Here is a 7105-nt window from a genome sequence, read left to right on the forward strand (position 1 = left end):
TCTTGAAGGATTGTGATATAAAAGGGGTACAGACTTGTTTTACTTGGCCCTGGAGGGCAGATCCAGGAGTTATATAGGTGGAGGTGGCAGAGGCAAACTTGGGTCCCATGTATGGAAACATTTTCTAACCACTAAAACTCTGTAAAAGTGAAATGAGCTTCCCAGGAAGCAGTGGGACTTCTCTTTCCATAATTCTTCAAACAAGGCTAAATGAGAGGGGATTGTGGATTCCTATCATGGTAGACTAGAAGCCTTTGAGGTCACATTTAAGGAGGGGGGTTATTGCTATTCCCCATTCCAAACTTCTAACCAATCATATTGTTTCCTACACTTCAGTTATGTAACCAATCCTGTTTCCCTCAGCCCCGGGGTGTCACCTACCTTGTTCCATTCTTTGTTCTGTACTCCCCAAATGCATATAAAAGGGTAGCTATTCTTTTGTTTGAGGTCTTTGGTTGGAAACTGAGTCAGCCATTAATTGTTTTATTGGTAGGTAGCATGCCTTTGTTAATAAAATGATTTCTTGCTTGGAGAAGCATGCCTCAGTTTAACTTTATGTGGCACTTAAGGCTTCTATTACCTCATGCCTGGATTAGTATAATAGTCATAATAATAATAATAATAATAATAAGTTTTGCAGAACACTATAAAATTTGCAAAGCTCTTTACAGATGTCATCTTACTTTACTGTCTCAATAACCCTCAGAGGTAGGTACTATTATTATCCCTTCATTTTATAAATAAAGAAACTGAGGTGGTGGGGCAGCTAGGTGGTGCAATGGATAGAGCACCAGCCCTGAATTCAGGAGGGCCTGAGTTCAAATCCAGCCTCAGACACATAACTCTTACTAGCTGTGTGAGCCTGGGCAAGTCACTTAACGCCATTGCCTAGACAAAAAAAAAAAAAAAAAAAAAAAAAGAATTAAAAAAAAACTGAGGTGAGAAAAGGTTAAATGATTTGCACTGGATCACACAGCTGTGTACTTGTTAAGCAGTCTCTCTGTTTTACTGCACTACAAGATTAATCTGCTGAAAACAAGTGGATTCTCATCTATTCAATTAAATTCAGTAGCTATTATGTTAAGTACCTGTTAATGTGCTAGGAAATATGCCAGGTTCTGGGGAAATAAAAGGCAAATGCAAAACTGTCTTGCACTCAAGGAAGTTACATTCTACTGATTTAGGAAACAAACTTTAGTTCTTTGTCACCACCCTCTATAAATATTGGACTCAGTTGAAAGACCACACCCAAGGACCCAGAAGGCTACATGTGGCCTTGAGGCTGCAGGTTCCCTGCTCCTGGCCTAACACAATAAATGTTAGACCCATTCAACCCCTAACCTTTGCTTGTAAGATTTCAACTTTTATGGGCATGTTCTACTGGAAATGAGCTATTTGGGCTTTAGCCAAATGCTTTTTATTCAGATCAGTGTAGTTTCTCAACATTTCCTCCTTTCATATCAATTACCTTATCTATACTAGATGTAGTTAGATATAATTATTTCAGAATTCAACATTAATCAAGGTCTTTCTATATTATCTTTATAGGTAGGTATCTATTTTTTTTTCCTTTTAGATGTAAGGCTAGTTTGAAGGTTTTTTTTTTAATTCTGATTCAAAGTAATTTTCCAATACAGATTTCTGGTATAAACAGCCATGATTTCCTAGAATTACTGAATGAACTTATGTTTAATTTATATGTTCGTAATACTTGTTCCAAGAAAGCTCCAGAGGGTAAAGAAACCTCCCATTGTGGTGATCGGAACTACTACTGGCCATTTCATTAAAAATGACCTTTACTCCTGGAAGGAATCTCTCATTCTAGGTTCTCCAGCTGTAGAATTATTTGGGGCTCCCAAATGCATGTAGCCTTCTCAGAAGGCATGCTTCAGCAGAGTCTGTACTGTATTTGAGATAGCCATATAACTTAGTCAGGAGAGTATTTGACCTATATAATTTCAGTGTAGTGAAGAGATGTGCTAAATTACAAACTTTGTGCAGTCTGGCATTACTAGCGGATTGTGGTGGGAGGAAAGAAGGGGCCATATTTTATGCTAGAACATTTTATGATTCTGGGGTGTCACTTCTGAGCATAGGTATCAAACATTTTGATGTCTTATTTACCAGCCTGCCCTGTCCCTACTTTAGATGGGGGTTTTTCATTCCTTGAGCTTGAAATGTCCATCCTGTAGGACTGTTTTTGCTCATCCACATACCCCCAATTCCTTAAATTGATCCCCTCTCTTCTAAAATCTTTTCTTCTATCAAGGTTCCTCACTCAAGGATCAAAGTTTGCTAGTATAGTCTTCTTTCTAAAATGCTCTTGTAATCTCTTGCTTATATTACTCTATAGTTGTGTACATACCTCGTTCTTCCTACTACTTTACACTGATAAAATCCTTGAGGGCAAGAATAGTTGACCATTTTTATCCTTACAGCCCCTCATACATAGCACAGAAAACCCTTTCCATAATAGTCACTCAATAAAACTTGTATAGAATCATAGAATTTCAGAGTTGGAAGGGAACTCAAAGACCATTTTGTCCAGCTTATGTCTCAAAGAGTCCCCTTTACAACATAACAGACAAGATGTCTTTATTTAAAGACTTGGAAAAAGGTCTTCCCACTCCCTTCCAAGAAAGGATCATTTGGTTGCTTTCATTGAGGGAATTTTTTTCTTTCCATGGAACAAAGATCTACATCTTGGTAATTCCCATCCATTGTTTCTAGTTCTACCATCTGGGGCAAAGCAGAACAAGTTTAATCCTCTCTTCTATATAGTAGCCTTTCAAAGACTTGAAGTCACTATCTTCTTGCTCCTTCCTCCCCTACCCCCAAGTATTTTTTGTCTCCAGATTAAATTCCCTCAGTCATTTCAACTGATCTTCACATATCACATTGACCCAAGGCCCTTCAGCATCTTGGCTACCTTCCTCTGGATACTCGTCTGCTTCTCAGTGTCTTTCTTAAATCATGATGTTCAGAACCTACCACTATAGCCATAGCTGAATCAGTCAAATACAGCAGAACAATTCCCTTAAACCTCTGTTTGCCTCAGTTTCCCCATCTGTAAAATGAGCTGGAAAAGGAAATGGCAAACCATTCCAGTATCTCTGCCAAGAAAACTCCTAATGAGGTCACAAGGAATCAGACATGACCGAAAAAACGATTGAACAACAACAATCACGTGCCAGACACTGTGCTAAGTGCTGCTTATTAAGGCAGACTATGATAATGTTAGCAACCTTGGTTGCCACATAACACACATTGTTGACTCATAATGAGTTCTGTGGTTCCCTTTTTTTAATAATCCCCCCATTTGTTCAATTGAATTTAATCAAACTAATATAGAGAAGTCAAAGTATGAGAATTCTCAGGAAGTAAACCATACACTTTAGTAAGCCTATATTTCTCCTATTCTCAGGTTTAAATCTGTAGACTCCAAAGACTGCAGAGCTGGATGGTACCCTGACAATCTCTCAGGCAGACATGGATTCATAGTTCTGCCATGTGACATGGATGGGTCTGCTTATTTATCTCCCTCGCTATACAGAACCAATACTGATCTACTTGCTATTCTTCGTACATCACCCTCCAGCTAACTCTTGTCTTTATGCCTTATGGCTTTTTCCTCTGCCTAGGAATCCTCTCCCTCTGGGTCACCACCCCTTAGAATCCATGGTTTTCCAAAAAGAAGAAAGAATACAGTTCTATCACTATCACTGCTGCAAAGGCTTTTCTCCCTATTGTCTGAGACATCAAAGCAGGAAGATTTTTGAATTCTAGTTTGAATTTGAATTTGAATGCTAATTGTCTCTTAAAGAGACAAACATTTGTTAAGCACTTATATGTCAGATCCTGGGGACACCAAGACAAAAATGCAATAGCTCTTGTCCCCAGGGAACTTATAGTCTGGATACACTGATTTTATTTCTTCCTGGCTCCCAGATTTGCCTTTCTTAGTTCACCTTCATGCCAGTTATTTGAAGGGTTTCAGAATTAGAGAATTATAGAATTCCAGTACCTTAGATTTCCATAGGACCTCAGAGGTCATATTCAGTTGTCTTCAGTCATGTCCAACTCTTTGTGACCTCCTTTGGGGTTTTCTGGGCAAAGATACTGCAGTGGTTTGCCGTTTCTTTCTTCAGCTCACTTTACAGACGAGAAAACTGAGGCAAACAGGGTTAAGTGACTTGCCCAGGGTCACACTAGCTAGTAAGTATCTGAAGCCAGATTTGAACTCTGGTCTTCTTGACTCCAGGCCTGGTGCTCTATCTGCTATGCCACCTAGCTGCCCCCCCCCCCCACCCCGCCGAGATCATATAATATGCCACAAACCTGAGCCAAGTTATCCCTTCTGCAACACCCTTGTACTCATCCATATTCCATGGGGAACACCTCCAGTAGGAACCCACTATCTCCCAAAAAGTCCATAGCACTTTGGAATAGTATTTGTTTATATCAAGTCTAAAATCTGACTCTGCCGTAGCCCTGGTGTTTCTGTCTGGGGCCATGGCAGAACAAGTGTACTCAACATGAAAGCATTTCAAAAAGACATAGGATGCTAATAGGATCTTTGATACAGAAATGGGATAGGATTTTATAAATATTTAGGTTTACCCCCTCATTTTTTATGTGAGGAAACTCAGGCCTGGAGAATTTAAGTGACTTTGCCATGATGTCACACAGGTGGTAAATGTCAGAATGAGGATTTGAACTCAGGTTCTATAAACCCCACCTAAGTTAGCTTCTTTTGACTTGCCCTGCAGCTATCATGCCATTGCATCCACATCTAGTTCACTTCACCATTCTTGTTCAGTTAGGTGTCACTGACTTAGTATAATACATTAGATATGGTAGGACCAAGGCAGGGTATCATGAAAAATCACTTTTCCCTATTGTAGACTGTATATATCTTTTGAAGCTTAAAATCCATCACATTTTTAAAGTTGACCAGTCTCCACTAAAAAACTATAGCTTTTTCACAAAAACATGTATAGCTTTTCCTTATCTCATACTTGTACAGTTCATTTATTCATATTAAATAGTAATTCTGTCTTAATTGATTTAGCCCATCATCTTAGCCTATCAAGGTTTTTTTTTTAAATTCTAGCATCCAACGTATTAGATGCATTTAACCTGAAAATTTGATGTCTGCCATATTAGACCTTCTTTAGACAAATTATTGATTAAAATGTTGAACAAGCACATAGGTGGCCAAGGACATGATCCATGGGACATTTTGCTAAGATACCTCCATTTGTGGACATAGATCCACAAATAATTATTCTAGTCATTCTATCCATTCCACATCCACCTGTCAATCTAGTCCATTTCTTTCTATCATTCACAAAGATGAGTCATATAAGACACTTTATCAAACATTATTAAATACTTTTTATCAAATCTCAGGATACTATCTATGTCTATGGCATTTCTCTGATCTATAGTCTATTTAGATGCACTCTTAAAAATGGAAAGGAGGTTAGTCTAGGCATGACTATTCTTCTTGATCTAAGTCATGTTGGTTTTAAATGAACATCAAAATGGTTTCATCTGTCTTTCTCTAAGTCTGTCTCTCTCTGTATCTCAGTCTCAGTCGCAGTCTTCCTGTTCCCCTCCTCCCTGCCCCTGCCCCTGCTACCTCAACACATACACATTCACAGTCACAAATCCCTTGAACAAATATTCTTGAATTTTATTAAGAATCAGTGAATTTGCCATCTGGATAGGTGAAGTCTAGTTCACTAGTTTGGTCTGAAGTCTCCACAGTCTGCCTAATAAGGTATGGGGACACTGCATCGGACCCTAATAAGGTCAAATTTCATTTTGTCCTCTATGATGCAGGGGTCAGGACTACTAAGAGCATGTGTCACAATGGACACCTCACAATGAAATGTCACAGAGACCTGTCTGTTCAGCACTCGATGAGGCTTGGGGGAAAGGGTATAAATAGCCAAGAGCCACACTGAGCTGGAGTTAACAAACAGCAGCAGCAGCAGCAGGATCAGTGAATCTGAACCTAGTAGAGGCTTCAGCAAGAAGGAGTAATCGGTCAGAACATCTTCTGGCTCAAAGAGGGAAGGCAATTTGGTAAGCAGGAAATATTTGGCTTATTGATTGGGGTTGCAATACAGGTCAAGGCGTTCTAATCTCTCTTGCGATCACCTCAAATCTCAATTTTTCTGCATTCTTATTGGTACATAACTGGCTTCTTTGTGCTAGAGAAAAATTGGGGACTCTCTTTCTCCAACTCCTGTGTGTTTGGTTTAGTGATGAAAGCATTGAAAGAAAGTGAATGAGAATGTATTGGGATGTGTGAAGTGAAGTCACTCTAATCAGAGTTTAATTTGATTAGTAAGTAGATGTCTATTAAGGTAAAAAGAAAAGGTAAAAAGAAAAAAAAACTAGTGAAAGAACACCCCTACAACACTCAAAGAACACAGGGCTTACTAATAATTTCTTGGTAAGGTTCAGCTGGAATCTCAAGCCATGAAAATTTGAAAAGGACAAATAGATTCCAAGATTTCTGCAGTGAGGATAAAGAGATACTCCACACCAGAAGATTTCACAAAGGACACTCCACATCCCGAAGTTTCTCCAATATAAAGAATTTTTGGCTAAAGACCGAGACCAACAAATTGTTTCTCCAGGGAACAAATAGAAAACTTTCCTAGGAGGTGCAGAGCAATTAACATGTGAAGAATTTACCAAGATCAAACTCCTTCTCCAATGCTGAATGTTACTGACATTTTTGTATAATAATAAACTGTTTATAAAATCAAAAGTTTTCTGTTTTTTTGGGTAGGCAATGGGGTTAAGTGACTTGCCCTGGGTCACACAGCTAGTAAGTGTTATGTGTCTGAGGCAAGATTTGAACTCAGGTCCTCCTGAATTCAGGGCCAGTGCTCTATCCACTGCACCACCTAGCTGCCCCCAAACGTTTTGTGTTTTAAAAGACAACATTAGGATAACAGTCATTTTCAGAGCACTAGATTTTTACCCATTACTTTTTTACACTGGCCTCAAGCCTGAAAATACCAGGGTGACAGTCCTGGTCCTGACAACACTGGCTTGTGATTCCCTGGGTAACTCTTGGCAACTC

General features: G+C 39.0%; 1 long non-coding RNA gene across 2 annotated transcripts; it reads left to right on the forward strand.

Annotated features, from left to right (window-relative positions):
* The first annotated feature begins 689 nt into the window (after nt 1-689).
* Nucleotides 690-6787, forward strand: LOC114048134. 2 transcript variants are annotated; one of them, XR_003569703.1, is made up of 3 exons: nt 690-708; nt 5848-6093; nt 6472-6787. It is a non-coding gene; the product is annotated as an uncharacterized LOC114048134 (long non-coding RNA). The 2 variants fall into 2 exon arrangements; XR_003569702.1 differs by lacking the exon at nt 690-708 and having other exon boundaries at nt 5810-6093.
* The last annotated feature ends 318 nt before the right edge of the window (nt 6788-7105 follow it).

The sequence above is a fragment of the Vombatus ursinus genome, unplaced genomic scaffold, assembly GCF_900497805.2.
Source record: "Vombatus ursinus unplaced genomic scaffold, bare-nosed wombat genome assembly UNPS02001800.1, whole genome shotgun sequence".
Taxonomy (NCBI): Eukaryota; Metazoa; Chordata; class Mammalia; order Diprotodontia; family Vombatidae; genus Vombatus; species Vombatus ursinus.